This window comes from Delphinus delphis, chromosome 4, assembly GCF_949987515.2.
Source record: "Delphinus delphis chromosome 4, mDelDel1.2, whole genome shotgun sequence".
NCBI lineage: Eukaryota > Metazoa > Chordata > Mammalia > Artiodactyla > Delphinidae > Delphinus > Delphinus delphis.
In genome coordinates this window covers 96,115,061-96,136,196 of record NC_082686.1, presented here as the reverse complement: position 1 = coordinate 96,136,196, position 21,136 = coordinate 96,115,061, and the positions used below count along the sequence as shown (strand labels likewise).

Sequence of the window (21,136 nt, the reverse complement as noted above, 5' to 3'; positions counted from 1 at the left end):
CTCCTTACGACCCTGAGGCCTTCAGGCTGGACTGTATTCAGGGCCCAGAAAGCCCATTCTTTATCCTCTTTCACCCTCTTTGCTCAGGTTCAGCTACTCCTGCTCTGCCATCACCCTGCACATCACTTCTCAAGAGGTCCCCATGCTAAGGCTCAGTGCCCCATCATCTGCTCTCTCAGTCCCCTGTGCTTCTCCTCCAATTATATATATGTAATTTTGTAAGTGGTCATGCAAAGGTGTCTCTCCTGTTAAAAATAAATTCCGGGCATAAGAGTTGTGTCTGCCTTCTTCCTTAATGAGGCACCCGGCACACGATCCCTTCCTTACAGGAGGCACTTAATAAATATTTGTTGAATGAGGTCCCCAAGAAAGGTAAACACAAAAGCCACATCCACTTCATGTTATAAATTGCTTATAAACCAGTGTCCTAAACATTTTATAACCGTAAGAGCAATGCTTAGACCTTAAATTGTAAGTGTATTTTGTTATATTCAAGGTGATGTCTTTCAAAGATTATGAGCTCCATTATGCTAGACACTGAGGGTTCAAACTGAATAATACATGGATCCTACCCTCAGAGAGCCGAGTCTAGTGGAAAAGACAGTCGTTTAACTATTTAAAAATTGGTAATTTCTCATGTTTTATAGATAGGAAGCAGAATATTTAATTAGTTAGACAATTTGTAAAGTGTCAAACAGCTAAGAATAAACAGGAAGTTTGCTGTAAAAACAACAGCTACCATTTGCTGGGTCCTTCCTTTGGGCCATGTATGGTATAAAGCATATTTCACACATGATTTCATTTAATCCTTACAACACCCTTTGAGATATGCCTTATTATTCCCATTTTACAGATTTACCTTAAAAACCACCAAGGCGTTAAAAACGCAGGCAACTCTCAGTCACCCAGGATTTGAAACCGGGGAGTCTAACTTCAGAGGGAGCACCCCTACACTCTATGCTGGGGCTGAGTGGTACTGCAGGAAACATACAATAAAGAACACTTTCCAATTCATCAGTGCTTTCCACTTGACGTCCTGGTTTCAGAAGAGATGTGGGCACACTTTCATGGGAAAACAGCAGCTGTTGAAAAGCCTGTTACTGATAAGGCCAGGTTCCTGTGGACCCAAGGCACTAGCCACTGAATTTGGACTTTGTACCAAAGCTTTCCTATAAAAAATATAAACAGGAAACTTTCAAGTTGTGAAGCTACTGCCTGCCATGAACTTAGCCTGTCTTCTCAGCCAAATTGAAAGCTCTGCATTGTTTCCTTCATGGTACACTGTATCTTGTCTGCTTACCTCTTGCAGATGGGTTCTGACCAAAAGGAAATTTATTACATTTTAAAAGGGAGAAATCGTTAGGGTAAATTACATGTGTGGACCCTGAACCATGAAAAGAGATTTTGTATTAATTATGCATATTTGCGAATTTGTTTTAAATTTTTTCTTAAGGAAAATTTCAGTCATATACCAAAGTAGACCAAATAGTGTAACAAACCCCCATGTACCCATCTCCTTGCTTCCAGAATGATCAGCTCATAGCCAATCTGTTTCATTTATATTGCCATCGACTTCTACCCCCTCCTCTCCCCCACCCCGGTTTTATTTTGAAGCTAACATGTTTGGGAATATTTTGAATGTTGTGTTCTGTTGGTAAAGAATATATGGAATCAATAGAATAAATAAATATGACTTGATCAGCAAGATCCCTGGGGACACAGGAACCAGAAAGAAGAAAAGGCTGTGTGGTTTGACCACAGAAAAGACAGGAGGACTGGCATGGACTATAGGTGGCATTTGCACAGGCAAGAAATAATGCCCACGTGAGGAAAGTTTGGACAAGGGAATGTGGTGGTTCTGTCCTGCGTCTTGAGCATACTACCTCTGCCTTTTGTTTCCCTCTCAGCAAGTTCTCCGCCAGTATAATTACATCACTTTTTTGTGCGTATATATTGCCCTCCCCCCGCTTGCCTAAACCATAGCTGCAGGAAAGGAAACCCTAGAGCAGCACTGCCCAATCGAAATACAATGTGAGCCACATGTATTAATTTTACATTTTTTTAGTAGCCACATTGGAAAAAGAAGAAACAAATGAGATTAATTTTAATACTATATTTCATTTAACCTAGTATGTATAAAATATTATCATTCCAACACGATTATCAATATAAACAATTCTTATCCAGATATTTTACATTCTTTCTTTTGTGCTAAGTCTTTGAGACACAATGTGTATTTTATAGTTCCAGCATATCTCAATTTGGACTACTAATATTTTCAGGACTTAATTCATAGTCATAAGTGACTAGTGGTTACTGAATTGGACAGGGCCCAGGGTAGGGGAGTCAGTAGCTACTTTGCAATTTTCTTGCAAATAATGCAACTAAAGATTTCTGGTAAAGTTGAAGTACAGTGTGTAATGCTGGGCTTCTCCAGGAAATATACTGAAATGAACGAGAGAAAACAACAATAAAAAGCTTAGACAAGTTCATCTATATAAGCAAGGAAATAACTACAACCTCCAAAACCCAGGATATGAAGAAACGTGGCTCTTCAGGTCTTGAGCAAGATTCTTGAGCAGAAAGGATGTTAGCAGTTCCTGAGAGGTTCTCCGTTTACTACAAGTGTGGTAAAGTGTAGTGGCTTTGAATACTCAAATCCTAGTTCTGTTCTTTACAAGCTGTGGGTCTTGGACAAATTCTTTCATCTCTCTGTGCCTCAAGTTCCTCATCTATAAAATGGGGATCATAAAATTTAGGGTGGTTGTAATGATTAAATGAAGTAATACATGTAAAACACTTAGGACCAGATGCCTCGCTATGTTAACCTCTCCATAATTGCTAACTATTAAAAACAAAAATAAGTAAAGACTTGAAAAAGGTGAAGGATTAAGTCATGTGTTATTTGGAAGAAGAGAGTTCCCAAAAGAGATAGCAAGTGTAAAGGCCCTGAGGCAGAAGTCTACCTGGCATATTAAAACAGAAAAACAAACAAACCACCGAGGAAGCTCCTCATCTGGCTGTAGCAGAGAGGGGAGTATGGAAGGGGATGGTACAGAGAGGTAACGGCAATGGGGGCCGACAGTGTAGCTCTATAGGCCATTGTAAGGACTTTGTTTTTTGGTTTTTTTTTAACATCTTTATTGGAGTATAATTGCTTTACAATGGTGTGTTAGATCCTGCTTTATAACAAAGTGAATCAGTTATAAATACATATGTCCCCATATCTCTTGCGTCTCCTTCCCTCTCACCCTCCCTATCCCGGCCCTCTAGGTGGTCACAAAGCACCGAGCTGATCTCCCTGTGCTATGCGGCTGCTTCCCACTAGCTATCTACCTTACGTTTGGTAGTGTATATATGTCCATGCCACTGTCTCACTTTGTCACAGCTCACCCTTCCCCCTCCCTGTATCCTCAAGTCCATTCTCTAGTAGGTCTGCATCTTTATTCCCGTCTAGCCCCTAGGTTCTTCTGACCATTTTTTTTTCTTTCTTTTTTTTAGATTCCATATATATGTGTTAGCATACGGTGTTTGTTTGTCTCCTTCTGACTTACTTCACTCTGTATGACAGACTCTAGGTCCATCCACCTCACTACAGATAACTCAGTTTTGTTCCTTTTTATGGCTGAGTAATATTCCATTGTATATCTATGCCACATCTTCTTTATCCATTCATCTATTGATGCACACTTAGGTTGCTTCTGTCCTGGCTATTGTAAATAGAGCTGCAATGAACATTTTGCTACATGACTTTTTGAATTATGGTTTTCTCAGGGTATATGAAGGACTTTGACTTTGAATGAGAGGGAAGCCACTGGAAAGTTTTGACCAGAGAGGGACAATATCTGACTTACATTCTAAAATGACTATTCCAGGGAATTCCCTGGCGGCCCTGTGGTTAGGACTCCACGCTTTCACTGCTGTGGGTCAATCCCTGGTCGGGGAACTAAGATCCCGCAAGTTGTGCAGCGCAGCCAAAAAAAAAAAAAAAAAAAAAAGACTATTCCAGCTGCTGCATTGCAGATGGGTTGAAGGAGGACAAGGACAAAAACGGGAACCATTCAGGAGGCTATTCCAACAATCCAGTCAAGAGATAGATGGGGGCTTGGACCTGGGGAGCAAGCTGTGAAGTGGGGAGATGTGGTCAGATTACACAAATGGGCAAAAGTGTAGGGTCAAAGATGTTCAAGGCAATGTCATTTGTAACTGAGATTAACTAGAGATAACCTAAATGTCCATTAATAGAAGGCAGGTTAAATAAATTACGATCTTTTTTTTCTTAACTTAAAAACTTCTGTAGTGATTGAAAGAATGTATTATTTTTAAAATTAAAAGCCAAGGGCTTCCCTGGTAGCGCAGTGGTTAGAAGTCAACCTGCCAATGCAGGGGACACGGGTTCGATCCCTGGTCCTGGAGGATCCCACATGCCGCGGAGCAACTGGGCCCGTGCACCACAACTACTGAGCCTGAGCTCTGGAGCCCACGAGCCACAACTGCTGAAGCCCGGGCTCCTGGAGCCCGTGCTCCGCAACAAGAGAAGCCACCAAATGAGAAGCCCAAGCACGGCAACGAAGAGTAGCCCCCACTCGCTGCAACTAGAGAAAGCCCAAGCGCAGCAACAAAAGACTCAACGCGGCCAAAAATAAATAAATTTTTTAAAAAATTAAAAGCCAAAGTGAATGATAGTAATTTTTAACGTTATTCAATTTCAGCATAAAGGGATATGTTGTAGTTTCAACAAAAGCATATTTTTTGGACCATTAAAACATCTTGCTTGGTAATTAAAAATACAAACCTCAAAGCATTGAAAGTAGAGTTTCTTATTTAAAAAAAGAGAGTCAAACAGAAATATGCATATGTACCTGCTGAACTAGTGTACCAGTAATTCATGGCTGGTCACTACAAAGTCTGTGCTTCTATTCTTTTCCTTTTAAAAATGTTTGGTAGAGTGTATATTGTCTAGGAGATGAGGAAACAAGACGCTTGGCAAGGGCTGGTTTTTACTGAAACTTTAAGATTGACTTTGCTATTACAAAGCATCTAAGAGCGGAATAGACAAAAGATTTGTCTAAGGGGTGAAACTGGTAAGTGGATATATGATTCTGAATCTACATATTGGCCAGACATCCATTTGGTGGAGGCTCTAAACTGATCATTTATTAATCACTCACCATATGCCAGGAAGCACTATGCCTTGTATTTTTATGACAATTTCTAATTTTATAATACGTAATCTAATTTTACAAAATTGCCCAAGGTCATTAGCTAAATAAATGGAAGAGCTGAAACCATAGATTGTCTCATGCCAATCCCACCCTCTTTCTGCTATCACACTGTATTAGGTAGAGTTGGTGGATTGATTTTTGAGGCTTTTCTTGGGAAAGAATAGTGTATCCATTAGGATTGCGTTCAATTGCTTGCAACAAACCTTAACCAAGAGTGCTTTAAACAAGTAAGGAGGGGACTTCCCTGGTGGCACAGTGGTTAAGAATCCACCTACCAATGCAGGGGTAAAGGGTTCGATCCCTGGTCCGGGAAGATCGCACATGCCGTGAAGCAAGTAAGCCTGTGCACCACAACTACTGAGCCTGCACTCTAGAGCCCACATGCCACAACTACTGAAGCCCAGACCACACGACTACTGAAGCCCATGAGCCTAGAGCCCGTGCTCCACAACAAGAGAAGCCACCACAATGAGAAGGCCGTGCACCACAACGAAGAGTAGCCCCTGCTCACCACAACTAGAGAAAGCCCGCGTGCAGCAACGAAGACCCAATGCAGCCAAAAATAAATAAATTTATATTAAAAAAAAAGTAAGGGGATTATTTTTCTCATGTAATAAAAAGTCTGGAGCTCAGCAGTCTGCAGTAGGTGCTTTTCTTCCTTTTCTCTTGTGTGCTGTCCTGTGGTCATAAAATGGTTGCTCACCCTCCAAGCTCACAGCAAACTCACAGCCAGAATAAAACAGAAGGAGAAAAGCGGTGGTGTCCGCTTCAGGAAAGCAAAAACCTTCTCAGGACTCTCTAGGCAACTTCCCCCTCCACCTCAGCCATCGAGCCATGTGACTGCCCCGCAAGGACTTCTGGGAAGGTGAGCATTTCAGCCCGGCTCATCGCCTCCTGGAACAAAATCTGAGCTCTCTTCGAAGGGAAGAAGGGGGATTGGTTATTGAGGAGACAGTAAGCAGTGTCTGCCCCATGAAAAATATCTGACAGATCAAAGATGTTGGGGAGGAAACAGCTGCCTCAGAAGTACTGCTGGATCAAATGGATTCTAGGGGCTCTGGGCACCACTGTTGATGTGTTGATATTTTGCTGCAAGAGAGGAAGGGAAATGTAGTCTTTGTTCTAAGCAGGCTTGGGCTCAGCTTCAATTCTATTATTATGGAAGAAGGAGAGAATGGCTATTAGGGAACAAGAAAGGGCTCTTCCACAGTCCCTCCACCAGGCCCTGAAACCGAGTACCCCTTGGGAAAGAGTCCGGTGTGCACAGCCGTATACTCTGTCATCTGTTCTAGGCAGGTGCGGGTCTGAGGGCAGTTGCTGACACAGGCTTTGGAATGGAGAGACGGCAGTGGGCACCTGGGGATACTTGAGGATGCTGAGAACATTTGCAGATAATTCAGCCTCCTGGACTGGCCTGGAAGGAGCCATGAAAAGTGCAGGCTAGCTCTTGAGAGTCACCTCCCCCCAGCCCTGTCAGTAGCAAGACACCTCACCTTCCTATTCCTCATTTTCCTCTTCTTTAAAGGGGAGTAATAACCCGACCACATAGTTTGACGTGATGCATGTCCAGTTCCTGTTTTATGCTATACACTCCATAGACGGCTGCTGTTATTATTTTTTATACAGCAGGTTCTTATTAGTCATCCATTTTATACACATCAGTGTATACATGTCAGCAGCTGTTAGTTGTGATAGGAGCATGATCTGGTCCCCACACCCCCTGCTCTAACTCAGTTCACATCCTCTTCTTCTCAGCTCTACTGACTCACTTGCTATTCCTCTGTCAGAACATGCACTCCTGGCCAGTTCTGGCTTCCGGCTTTGCTCACAGTGGAATCTTGGCTGAAACACTTCACATCCTGGTGAATCGTGTAGTCCTTCAGGACTCAGCACACATGTCCCCTTCTCCAGAAATTCCTCTCTGACCTCCCCGGGTTGGGTCAAGCCGCTTCTCAGGCCCTCTAGCAGCCCACACTTATTTCTATCACGGTTCAGTTCTTACTGCACCTTTGGGCGGGCCGTTGCTAAGTTCCTTGCAAGACCACTCAAGCTTTCTGGGAGGTTAAGAAAGGGCCAGCCCACTCCACCTATTGAAGGCTCTTCAGGAAAAGGAGGAGGAGGAAACTGTGCTGGGTTTTTCTTTTCTTGTTTCTTGTTTTTGGCCGCGCCGCTGGGCATGCGGCACTTATTTACCCAATCAGGGATCGAACCTGTGGCCCTTGCAGTAGAAGCGCAGAGTCCTAACCACTGGACTTCCAGGGAATTCCCTGCGCTATATTTTAAATGTTTAAATGATTGGCAAGTCGTAGGTGCTCAACAAATATTTGTTGAATATAACAAATTAGTAATGTTGACACAAAGAAAGGCAATGCAGTATAAGTGTGCTATTTCCAAATATGCAATTTGCGGATTTTTATTTTAAGTGTGAATTCATAGTGCATTACAGGTGGTTGTTTATATCAGGTTCTGTCACCCTATGTATACCCTCATCTGGAGGAAACTGCAATGGCCCCGTTCCGACCCTGCTGAGGAGATGGGAGATCCTTGGGCAGGGCTGGAGGTGGGAGTATCTGAAGGCCCGGCACGCAAAAGGGGGGGTCTCATCTTCCACCCTACACCCTCGGGGAATCCCCTGTGCCAGCCTCGACCCAGGCCCCTCTCCCGCGCGCCTGGGTGGCGGCCTGGACGCCTCTCGCCGCCCCGCCCGCAGGCGGCGCCCTCCGGCCAGTCTCCCGCTGGGGTCGCGACGGGGCGTGCGCGCTCAAAGGATTGCATCCGCACTTCCTGGTAGCAGCGCGCGGGGCCGTTGCGGGGTTGCTGCGGGGTCCCCGGGGCCGTGCTCTCAGTCCCGGCCTGTCCCCGGTCACCTGGGGCCGGGCACGGCAGGTGCCCGGCGGCGACCTCGCTGCGGGTCTGGTCGGGCGCCCAGCGCCGCGGACGCGGAGCGCGAGCCGGGAGCCGGGAGCCGCCGCGCCTCGGGTGAGTTGCGGGGACTCGCGCCTGGCGTCTCGCAGCTGCTTCCCTCCTCACCCGGGGCTCCGGGGTGGGGAGGCCGACGGCACCGCGCCGCTCCCCGCTTCCATGGCTGTGCTCTGCGCGTCGGGGAGGGAGAGGAATTTCACTCTCGGGGATTCAGGGGCTGGGGTTCTTTATTACTTAAGAGATCCTGGAGTGGGTGGTGGCCCTGGACTGAAAGCCGAGGACGCCGCGCTCCGGCTGGGGGGTGATCGTAGCCTTCGCGCCACGGGTCCGCCCCGGGTTTGGACCCGGGGGTGGGGTGCAGGAATGGAACCGGTGGCCTAGGTTGGGTGTATACTCACATCCAGCTCGTACCCCCTTTCCAGGGGAGAGAGCTATTAAACATTGTAAAACATCAGTGTGTGCAACTTTCCTTCCTGGAACACACAGGTGGGCATACAGTCACGGGCACACATGCTCGTGTATTCGTTGGGGCGGACTTTGCGTCCCCTCTCTTGGCCCTCGGGCGTTGGGGACGGTGCCCCCGCGAACGCCGGGCATTGGGATTAAGCCCTGGGGCTTTTCAGGTTGGTTGTTCTCTGAGACCGTGGCGTTCTGGGTGGTTCCTCTGTGCCCAGCCTGGATGGCTCAAAATTCTCTCTAAATAACTTGGGACCGCCCTCCGGAATTTGTTGGCTCAGTGAAACTCCTCTTCTCACCTGGGCAGGTGGTCTCGGGAGGTGGCAGCGGGGTCCCCCGCCCCCAGCATTCCGGAAGCGACCGCGAGGACCCGGCTTGCGGAGGAAGGTCCAGCTGGGAGGAAACGCACTTGCTTCGCACCATTGCTTTGCTTGTGCAAATAACTCGGGTAAGGGCCGGGGCGGGGGGTCGTTCAAACCCCGGAGATAAATCCACCACAGACCAGAATTGCAAAGGACACTTGAGTGAGTGTTTGGATCTCAGAATTGTTCATGGCTTCAGGTCAGATCAATTTCGTTTGTGCTTTTCAGGTTACTTTTAAACTTCTTTAACTATGAAACGACTAATTAACATACACGTTTTTTCTTGACAGCCCCTAAGACTGGAGTTTCTTTGTGGTATCTCTAGAATAGAATTGCTGGGAATTGCAGGTGAGGATCAGCCTGGCTGCTATGAGAATCATAGGGATGGAAGGAACCTGTGGTTTAAAGACTAAGAGACAGAAGGCGGCAATGCTATGTGTAAACCTTGGTTGGGTCCTGATTTGATGAAAATAGTTTTTTTAAAAATTGTGCCAATCGAGGAAATTTGTACTGGCTGTTTTTTAGTATTAAGAATATTAGATTTGTTTAGTTACTTTTGGTAACGGTATCATGATTAGGGTTGTTTTTAAACCCTTATCTGTTAGAAATACATTCTAAACTTGAAATATAGGTTGAGGATTTGCTTCAAAATAAGCCAGTTTTGGGGAGGGCTGCTAGCGGAGAAGTGAGGGGGAACAAGGTGAAGGGAGATTGGCCATGAATTGTTAATAGTTGAAGATGGATGAATGGTGGGGGTACGGACTGCCTTGTACTCTTGACTCTGCTTTTGTATGTTTGGCATTTTCCTTTCAACGTAACACCACTTGTGGAGGTTTTTTGCAGAAGGTAGATTTGGAAGGTAACACTAGTGGTTCTAGATTCAAAGCCTTCCACAGATCCTCACTCTTTGTTAGCTGGGTATAAAGGCTGCCTCTGCAGACTCATAACAAGTCTTTTCCTCCCTCCCAGGGGTGCCGCTTTATTTTGTTGCGAAGGCATAGAGTATTTGCTGAGTGTGACAAAGCTGAGAGGATCAAGTTGATGCAGGTGGATGCTGGGTCAGCTTTTTTTTATACAAAGGGTATTAGCGAGCATAAGGGTTGAGTTGTCTCCAAATGGACAGGTTGTATAAAATGTGTTAGCAGTTTTTCTGAACTGCCCCAATCCTTTCTAAGTTATGCTCATCAAAAAACAGAGCCCAGAGTAGTGAACACTCCCGTACACACTTAGGTTTTGTGTACACTTTTGGAAGCACTGTATACATCAGTACAAAGTCAACATTATGAAAACGAATCACAAGGTGAGTGGAGCTCTACTTATTACCCGAGAGAGATCTTATCTGTGTGTGTGGCCTGTTTCCTGTCCTTACCTTGTTTGCTTCAGGTATCATGCAGTGTAAATATTTAGCAAAGAACTGGCTCCTGAAATTTCTGTGTATTCTTTTCCAAGAACCTTGCTTTCAAGAGGAGGGACATGGGAAGTTGTATCTATGTATTCATCCAACTTGCTTATTTTTGGCCCCTCTGGATTTATCATATAATTCCTACTCATTCTATCATGCCTGATTAATAATTTGGAAAAGTGATGATCTTATGAGGGAGCTATTAAAGTTCAATAGAGGGAGGAAAGGGAGGCATATAGTCCCGCAAGATAAACCCGCATTTCTTAGTAGATATCGTGGAACTGATTTTAATGCCTCCTTGCTTTTAAGAGAAAACAACGCAAGTAAATGATATCAGTGATAGCTGAAAGTTGAAGTGTTAGATGAATGCCCTCAGCCTAGACCTTGCCCGTGTAGATTCACTAGAATAAAAGAGGTTGTAAAGATGCTTTAAGTCAGATTCAGTTGAGGAAATGCCAGAGCATGTCCCAGTTTCCTCATAGTGCGTGGGAAAATGAGAGAACCAACCAAAATCCCCTTACTGTTGGGAAATATCCTAGTGAATTCATGATGGTACTTAAGTGAAATTGTTTGGCTTGTGACAGTTTTCTTTGTGTGAATCAAAGAAATACGCAACTGTTAAGTGACTTTATTTTCGACCTCAGTTCTCTGAGACAAGAACATGGAGAGAGAAAAGAAACTTGCCAGGTTCTTAAGTGAACAGGCAGTGACCTCATGTATGCTCTCCTCTGTGAGAGGATGGTAGATTTGGGCGGACTCTGGAGAGTTGATTGTTAATCGCCATTTTAAGGAATTACCACAAATGTGACACCATCTTCTCCCACATCATGTTATGGAAGGGTATAAACGCATTAGAAAAGCAAATTACATACTGCTTTGTTGGCCTAGAAACGAGAGGAAAGGGTGTTGGCAATCCACTCAATAATCCTCTTCTAATTTGTAAGCACTCAGCTCTCATCTACATCACTTCATCCCATCCTGTGAAGTTCAGCAGTGGTGCTGGAGGATTATTTTAGTTTTTAGCAGATGAGAAATTTGAAAATCTAGAGAAGCGAAGGCTTGCCAGGTGGTTTCTTTGGAGATATGGGGGAAGGAAATTTAACATTCATTAAGAGTTCAAGTCATCTTCACACACGTTTTTAATTCTCACAAAGCTCTCTAAATTGGGTATTTTCAACCCATTTTGTGGATGAAATTGTAGCTAAGAGAGGTTCGTAGTTCACTTGAGGTCTGGCAGCTGGTAAAAATAGAGCCAGGATTCAAATTCAGATCTGTTGGACCTTAGAGTTTACGTTATTTCCAGCCTCTGTGCTGGTCCAAACTCTAGCAGACAGCAGAGCTACCATACCCAAGAGTTCTTTTTTTTTTTTTTTTTTTTTCTGGTACGCGGGCCTCTCACTGTTGTGGCCTCTCCCATTGCGGAGCACAGGCTCCGGACGCGCAGGCTCAGCAGCCATGGCTCACGGGCCCAGCCGCTCCGCGGCATGGGGGATCTTCCCGGACCCGGGCACGAACCCGTGTCCCCTGCATCAGCAGGCGGACTCTCAACCACTGCGCCACCAGGGAAGCCCAAGGCAAGCTATCTTTTTTGCCACACTCAACTGCCCTGGTTACAAACTGGGGCCGTGTGCCACATCCAGCCGACAAGGATGTTTTATCAGGCCAGCGCAGAGTTTGGGAAAATCAAAAACAAAGCTGAGCCAATGTTGACAATTGGGAGGTTTCAAATATTCTGCCCCCAAGAATTCCTGAAGGCGGTACTGGAGCAGCCTTCTCTCTAGAGAAGGGTAGTGTACTCCATTTCCCCCTGGTCTCCACCACTCCCTATCGTGGTCCCCATCCTTGAGCCCAGGGACCATCGCACTTGCACTGTTGTTTCTTCCTACGTGTGCACCTACCCAATATGGAATAACCCAAGAGAGCTTGAGGGCTCTTGTCCCAAGAAAAAGGGAAAGAGCATATTCCTTTGAGAGAATGAACACTCTTGTGTTTACTCTGCAGTGATTCTGTGACAGAAAATACAAGGTATGTCATCATTTTTCTCACACCCTGTGTTACTCATTTACATAGAACTTTAGAGCTTACTACCCCTGCAATACAATAAAAATGGAGTACATGTGTGGGCACGCTGCAGCAGAGAAAAGGAGGGCCTCCCAAACCCCAAACTACTGACTCTTTGTGAGCAGGAAGATGGGTCTTGTGCACCTGGGGGGGTTCCCCGGGGTGTCCTGTAGGGGTGGGCCACCAAGAAGCCCTCTGTCTTTAAGCAGCCTGACTTTGGGATCCAGAGGGATCCTGAGATTGTGCCCTGGCTCTCTGCTCTGAGGGCCCCAGAAAGTAATCCCCTCCCCCTCCTCTGCCCACCCCTCTCCAGCTGGTGACAGATCTGTCCTGCACACCACTGAGGCATGGCCCCATCGGAAAGCTCCGCAGGCAGGAGGAACTGAGGCGCCCTAGTCCAGCCTTTGAGAGGTTTCTGGGGTGCAAGTCCAAGAGTGGCCTGATTCCTCATCTTGAAACTTTCGCTCAAGGGTCGTGGGACAGATGTTCCCGCCTCTGTCTATATGTGGAGTTTCGTTGCAGGGGAGGCTGCTGTTTAGATCTTTGTTTCCTCTCCCTGAGTTCCGAGTACTCGTGGCTGCTGCGTGGAGGTGTGGGCATGGTGAGGCAGAGGTGCTGAGAAGGAAGTACAGATGGAACCTTGCCGTGCGGTTTTGAGGAAACGTCAGGTGTTGTTTTATGACCTTTGTCACTAGAGCTGTGAGACTAGGTGTGTGCGTACCCCAGTGTGAGAAGAAACGTGGGACGGGGGGCGCTGCGGGCGGGCTGCCTTGTGTGGTTGGAAGAAGGACATTAGAGGCTGAGGGCTTTCCTAAGTGCCAGGCTGGCGGGTTGATCGGAACCTTTCTGGGGAGCTCTGGGCGTGTTCTCAGGTAGGTGATTACTACTCCCTGGTCAAACACACGGCCTGCAAGGAGACTAGGTTGATGACCGGCCTCAGCAAACACAGGTGAAGCGTGGCGCCCCCGAGTGTGGACTCTCGCCAGGTGGCTGATGTCTCCCTGGTTCTCCCACCACCTCGCTGTGTGACCTTGACCTTGACCTATTTTTCTAACCACTCTGCCTTCGGTTTTCTCCTGTGTAAAATGGAAGTACTGAGCACACCTACCTCACAGGGCTGCGAGGATGAAGCGGCGCATGGAGGGCCCGGCGTGGAGTAGGGGTTCCCTGAGCGCTGGCTGTCGCTGTCGCTTGAGCCCCGCCTTCCTTCGCTTTGGCCTTTATTCGGGGGATTTCCCCCCGAGAATTTTAGAAGGCAGGCTGCAGGGTGGACACGCTTTCCAGCTCTGACCTCCCTGTTTTCAGAGGCCGCCTGGCCTGCCTCGTGGCCTGAGGAAATGTCCTCCGTGACAGATGTCAGCAGGGGGTTTGGCGAGGCAGCTTTGGAACTGATGACGAGAACGGGGCCGGGAACTGGGGCTGTGGCCCTGTGGTCTGGGGATTGAGATGCTCTGTGCCTCTGGAAAGGAGATGGGTCCCCCCGCCCGCCCCTGGTGGGGGAGGAGCGGACTGCGTAGATGGGGCAGATGCCTCTGCCGCGGCGGCGGGGCTCCGGCCACCTGAGTCCTCTCCGGCGCCTCTTCCGTCAGCTGGGGACGTGCCCTCCTCACGGGAATGCTGGGAGCAGCTAACAAATACGAAGTCCTGACCCAGGCCCCGTGAAGTACTGGGTCCGACCTGCCCTTTGGTGGCGAAGTCAAAGACCGGGTACCCCAGGGGGTTTACTTTTAACTTGGAGAAATAATAGAGGTGCTGTTAACCTGCACTGGCGGAGCATTTTGTAGTTTTCAAAGGGCTATCCAATTTGATCTTTGACCAGTGCTGCGGGCTTATTTGTTTGCATTTGTTTCTCTTGCCTGTTGCTCTCTGTCAGGAGAGGTACACAAGTGAACTGAGGTTCAGGCCAGAGGGGAGCCCAGAAGTGGGAACGGAGGAGTGGGCTGTGCGTTCTACTTTATCAGAGAAGGTAACCCGTGTTCGTATTCCTTATGCCCTTAAGGAGTCACAGGGAGTGATGACATCTGGGGAGGGGAAGGGGGAGATTGAGAGCTGAGGTGTTCTCAGGAAGCTGAAAGCATCCCTTGTGTCCAGGGAGGCTGAACGGAGGGGTAGCCCGTCCCCCCCCAGAGTCCCCTGCCAGCAGCCGAGGCAGAGGTCGCCCGGTTGACAGCTCCTGCCCAGACCCATTCACGGAGGTACCAGTGGGGCTCAGGGGGAGGCGGGGCTCTGGGCTGCTGGGCTCCCTCCTCCTCCTGCCCAGGTCCGGACCTTCATGGAACTGTTGCCTTTCTCCTCCTTTTTTTCTCCTCCGCCGCTCCCAGCCAGGTGTTCCAGTGAGATGCTGCACAGCTTCCACGGCCCTCCCCACCCCAGCTAACAGCCCACAGAGCTGCTCCCTTCTGACCGTTCTGCAGGGATTTTCCTCCACAGCCCCTGCCATTTCCCATTGGTATCCTTGCCCCTGCTGCCTGCTAATTCTGTGTGTCCTGCAGACCAGCAGCAACGGGAGCTTGTTAGAAGTGCAGAATCTCAGGCCCACCCCAGACACAGTGAATCAGAATCCAGCTTTTACCAAGATCCACATTCAAGCTTGAGAAGTATTGGTCTACAAGGCTATGACCTTACCAACCACAGGTGGCCTGGCATTAATTACCTCTGATCTGTGTATATTCGTACATTTTCCAGGTTTACCCAATATGGGAATAATGCTGTATGTACCACTGGTTTTCAGCCTCCCATCCCCTACCATTAGACTGTCTGAGGATAACAGCTCGCGCCTCTCGGTTACGCTGATTCTCAGGGATCAGCAGAACCTCTGGAAGGCATGAGGAATTCCATTACAGTATCGCCCCCCACCCCCCGTGAGAAACCCTGGTATATACAGCTTTTATCTCAGTTCTGTCATCTTACATTGTATTGTCAGCATTTTCTCGTACTTTAATCTTTCTGAAGAGCTTGCCTTTCATGGCTACAGATAGTAGTCCATCTCATGACTGTCATAAATCATTTGACTACTTCCTTATTGTGAGGCATTTGAATTGCTCTGATCCTTTTGGGGTGGGAGAGTGTTCTGTAGGCTATTGTAAGTATGCTGAAGTGAGCTGCTCAGGCCGTAATTACTTCCTTCAGCTCTGATTATTCCCTTATGGTGAATTCCAGAGTGGAGATACTGAATCAAGAGGCATGAACATTCTAAACACTCTTTAAAATGCAGGAGGAGTATAGGAAGTACCCTGACAGATACCCTCCCGGGCACTGGGTAGTGTGGTCTGTAGACAGATTCTCTGGGGAGCAGCAATCACTCCTTGTTCATCATCACACACGTCAAGGCCCAGCTTACAGCAGATTCTGAGGTGTGACTCCCAAGGGGGTTGGCGAGTGGGAGGGAAGTTACCTGAAGGGTGGGGGTGGGTAGCTAGCTGCCTGTGATGGTGGCATTTCTTCCTCCTGGCCTGAATCCTGAGTCCACTCACCAGGCAGCAGCTTCCTTCAGGGTGTGTCTGCACGTTTTACTTGCCTTCCAGTGGCAGGCGCAGGCAGGACGGGGAGTTTGTGGAGGCCTGAAATGACAGCCTCACTTACTAGTCCTGAATCTGCAGTTCCCGACTGGCACCAAACTTGTTTTTGCTTCATAAGTCTGTGACCGTTAGGTTTGTAACACTTTTTCCTCCCTCGAGCAGACCAGGAAACTCATGTTAAGTAAACTGTATTCTGAAAGGTACACTCAGATTCTGTCATGAAGAAGAAGTGATATATCAACATTGTATTTGTGATTGAGTCATGGTTTGAACTTGGTTGCCAGGAATATATTTTTGGCCCTCTATAAATATGTTTGGAGTAAATGAGCGAATGAATATGCACAGAATGAATGAGTTCGATTATGTTAAATAACATACATATATTATATTTGTGTGTATCACATGACATAATTAAAACATTTTAAACTGAATATTAAATCATTAGCCATTCATTTATATTAACTATTTGACATGTTATGACTTCCAAATAGACACACACACACACTATACTTTCTGGAAATAAGTGTGATTGATTCAGAGGTTGTCTACAGCAAACAACAGACTCTTTTATGAATGGAATACAGTGTACAATAGGAAAACAAAAGTGGCTTCTTTTGTCAACATGTTTTTGAGATTCATGCATGTTGTGTATTTCAGTAGTTTGTTCTTTTTTATTAATAGCTGATATTCCACTCTTTGATTATATAACCATTCATTTGTCCATTCTGCCTGGAAGACCATTTGGGTTGTTTTCAGTTTGGGGCTTTTATGAAGGAAACTGCTGTGACCATTCTTTTACAAGTCCTTTTTTAAAAACACAGTTTTCTTGAGGTGCAATTTACATGCCATAAAATCCACCCATTGTAAGCGTACGATTCTATGATTTTTATAGATTTGTACAGCCATCACCACAATCTAAGTTTTGAACATTTCTATCACCCCCAAAGTTCCCTCATGCCGGCTTAAGTCCCCACTCCTAAGCCCAGGCAGCCACTGACCTACTTCCTGTCTCTTGCCTTTTCTGGATATTTCCTATAAATGGAATCCAGAATATGTAGGATTTTTGTGTCTAGCTTCTTGCACTTGGCATAATATTTTTGAAGTTCACGCATTTGCAGCATGTGTCAGTAGCTTGTTCCTTTGTATTGTTGAATAGTTCAGTTTTACAGATGTAACCACATTTCATTTATTTCTTCGCTAGTTGATGGACATTTGAATTGTTTCTGGGTTTTGGCTGTTATAAATAATGTTTCTGTGCACATTCATGTACAGGTGTGTGTGGGCCTATATTTTTATTTCTCTTGGGTAGATTCTTAGGAGTGTAATTACCAGATTATATAGTAAGTTTATCTTTTTAAGAAACTGGTAAACTGTTTTCCAAAAGTGGCTGTAGTGTCCCACCAACAATGTATGATGGTTTTGATTTCTCCACATTCTTGCCGACACTCAATATTGTTAGTTTTTTAAATTATAGCCATCCTAATGGCTGTATGAGTGTATCTTATTACAGTTTATGTGTTTTTTTGTTTGTTTTTTTTTTTTTGGCCACGCCACTTTCGGGATTAGTTCCCTGACCGGGGATTGAACCCCTGCCCCCTGCAGTGGAAGTTCGGAGTCCTAACCACTGGACCACCAGGGAATTCCCTTATAACAGTTTAAATTTACATTTCCCTAATGACTAATGATGATTAGCACCTTTCCACGTGCTTATTATTATTAGTCATTTGTATATCTGCTTTGCTGAAATATCTAGTTAAATCTTTTGCCCTTTTTTTTTTTTGGTATGCGGGCCTCTCACTGTTGTGGCCTCTCCCGTTGCAGAGCACAGGCTCTGGACGCGCAGGCTCAGCGGCCACGGCTCACGGGCCTAGCCGCTCCGTGGCATGTGGGATCTTCCCGGACCGGGGCACGAACCCGTGTCCCTTGCATCAGAAGGCGGACTCCCAACCACTGCGCCACCAGGGAAGCCCTGCCCATTTTTTTAATTGGGTTGTCACCATCGTCATATGGAGTTTCAAAAAATTTTAATATTCTATAAAATAGTCAAATAAAAATAATTGCAGTAAAATATTCAAATATTTTTTTAAATTCTAGAGGCAAGGGCTTTATCAGATATATGATATGCAAATATTTTCTATGAATCTTTGACTTATATTTTTATTTTCTTAATGGCACCTTTTAAAGAAAAAAGTTTTAAATTTTGATGAAGTCTAAGATATCAATTTCTTTTCTTTTATGGTTTGCACTTCTAATTACATATCTAAGAAATATTTCCTAACTGTGTACAAGCCTTTTTTTTAATAGACGTTACCTTTTAGAGCAATTTTAGATCGCAACAAAATTGAGCAGAAGGTACAGTTTCCCGAAGAGATTTCTCATATATTTCCTGTGTCCTCGTATGCATAGCCTCCTCTATTATCAGCATCCCCAATCAGTGACACATTGGTTATAGTCGTTGACCTTACATTGACGCATCGTAATCACCCAAAGTCCAAAGTTTACATTACAGTTCTCTCTTGGTGGTGTACGTTCTGTGGGATTGGACAAATGTATAGTGACATGTATTCACCATTACAGTAGCATACAGAGTAATACTAAAAATCCTCTGCTCTGCCTGTTCATCCCTTCCTCCCCTCTAACCCTTGGCAACTACTCATCTTTTTACTGTTTCCATAGTTTTGCCTTTTCCAGAGTGTCATATAGTTGGATCATACAGTATATAGCTTTTTCAGATTGGCTTCTTTCACCTAGTAAATGCATTTTTTAGGGTTCCTCCATGTCTTTTCATGGCTTGATAGCTTTTTTTTTCCTTTAATGCTAAGTAATCACAGTTTATCCAGTCACTTTCTGAAGGACATCTTGGTTGCTTCCAACTTTTGGCAATTATCAATAAAGCTGTTATAAAGACTTGTGTATAGGTTTTTGTGTGGATATAAGTTTTAAACTCCTATGGGTAAATACCAAGGAGGGTGATTGCTGGATCGTATGATAAGAATATGTTTAATTTTGTAAGAAACCGCCAATCTAAACTGTCTTCCCAAGTGGCTGTACCATTTTGTATTTCCACTAGCAGTGAGAGTTCCTGTTGTTCCACAAGCTCACTAGCATTTGGTGTTATCATACAGGTCTTTTTGTGGACATGTATTTTAATTTCTCCTGCATAAATACCTAGGAGTGGAAGTACTGGATCATAGGATAGATGTATGTTTAAATGCCAGACTTTTCCAAGGGGTTGTACCATTTTATACTCCTATGTCTTTCCCAATACTTAGTATTGGTCTTTTTACTTGTAGCCATCCTGATGGATGTGAAACTGTATGGCTATGTGCTTTTAATTAGCTTTTTCCTGATGACTAATGATGTTGAGCACCTTTTCACATGCTGTTGACCATATGTTCATTTTCCTTTTGAACTGTCTTTTCAAGTATATTGCCCATTTTTGTTTTGAGTTGTCTTTTTTTTTTTTTTTGCGGTACACGGGCCTCTCACTGTTGTGGCCTCTCCTGTTGCGGAGCACAGTCTCCGGACACGCAGGCTCAGCAGGCTCAGCAGCCATGGCTCACGGGCCCAGCTGCTCCGCGGCATGTGGGATTTTCCCGGACCGAGGCACGAACCCGTGTCCCCTGCATCGGCAGGCGGACTCTCAACCACAGCGCCACCAGGCAAGCCCTGAGTTGTTTGTCCTTTTACTGTTGATCTGTAGGCATTATAGATAGATAGGTAGGAAGGTAGTTAAGTAGGTAGATAGATAGATAGATAGTCTGGTAGTCTGAGCACAAATCATTTGTTAGATATATGTGTAGTGAGTATTTTCCCCCAGTATATCTCTTGCTTTTTCATTTTCTTATAAGCAAAAGATTTTAATTTTAATGAGTCTACTTTATAATTTTTTCTTTTATGGTTGGTGCTTTTGTGTTTTGCTTAATAATTCTCTACCTACCCCCAGGGCTGCAAGATTTTCTTCTTTCTAAATGCTTTAGTCTTAGCTTTTACATTTAGGCCTGTGATCAATCCTGAATTAATTTGTGAGTATGGTGTGAGATGGGATTGAGCTCCTTCTTTTTCATACAGTTATCCATTTAGTGCAGCACCATTTATTGAAAAGACTTTCCTTTCCTCCATTGAATTGCCTTGGTACTTTCTTGTAAATCAAGTGGACTGTTGGAACTCTCTACTCTGTTCTATCTGTTTGTCTGTTCTTAAGCTAGTACCACACTATCTTCAGTTCGGTAGTTTATCAGTCTTGAAATCAGGTAGTGTAAGCCCTTCAACTTTGTTCTTTTTCAAAAATTTTCAACTATTCTGGCCCTTTGCATTTTCTTTCTTTTTTTTAAATTAACTTTTATTGGAGTATAGTTGCTTTACAATGTTGTGTTAGTTTCTCCTGTACGGCAAAGTGAATCTTTTGCATTTTTCATGTACACTTTAGAATCAACTTGTCAGTTTCTACCAAAAAGCCTGGTTGGATTTTGATCAGGACAGCATTGAATCTACCAATCTAGAGAGCATTGTCATCTTAACAATATTAGTCTTCCATAGACATGATATATCTTGCCATTTATTTAGGTCTTTAGTTTCTCTCAGCAGTGTTGTTGTTGTCTTCTCAGCAGTGTTTTATAGCTTTTAGCATTGATGATTTGTACATTTTTTTAAAAAAATTATTTACTTACTTATTTAGGCTGCTCCAGGTCTTAGTTGTGGCGTGCGGACTCTTAGTTGCAGCATGCGGACTCTTAGTTGCGGCATGCAGGCTTCTTAGTTGCAGCATGAATGTGGGATCTAGTTCCCTGACCAGAGATTGAACCCGGGCCCCCTGCATTGGAAGTGCAGAGTCTTACCCACTGGACCACCAGGGAAGTCCCTGATGATTTGTACACATTTTAAAAGATTTATTCCTATGTATTTTACATTTTAAAGTCTACTGTAAATGGCAATTTTTACATTTTCAAATTTTGTTTTATATATATGCTATATATATATATATACACACATACATATATGTGTGTGTGTGTGTGTGTATATATATATATATATATATATACAATTTTAAAAATTGATCTGCAACCTTAGTAAAGTAACTTAGTAACTCCAGTAAGTTTTGGGTAGATGCCTTAGCATTTTCTGTATGTATAAACATCATCTGCAGAGTTTTACTTTATTCTTTCTAATCTCTATGCCTTTTTTTTTCCT

General features: G+C 45.0%; 1 protein-coding gene across 8 annotated transcripts in view; it reads left to right on the top strand.

Annotated features, from left to right (window-relative positions):
* GPR160 (G protein-coupled receptor 160) overlaps positions 1-21,136 on the top strand; it is a 56,986-nt gene that overhangs the window by 17,292 nt on the left and 18,558 nt on the right. Inside the window, exons 1-2 of one of the 8 annotated variants that reach the window (XM_060011169.1) lie at positions 8,006-8,204; positions 8,911-9,051. The exons of 1 other annotated variant lie outside the window; for it this stretch is intronic. The gene's annotated coding sequence lies outside the window, so the exon portion shown is untranslated. Of the gene's footprint in view, positions 1-8,005; positions 8,205-8,910; positions 9,052-9,276; positions 9,314-9,371; positions 10,266-13,208; positions 13,301-14,113; positions 14,136-14,209; positions 14,395-21,136 lie in introns of those variants that run through there. 6 more of the 8 variants (XM_060011170.1, XM_060011175.1, XM_060011174.1 and 3 more) reach the window with 6 other exon arrangements.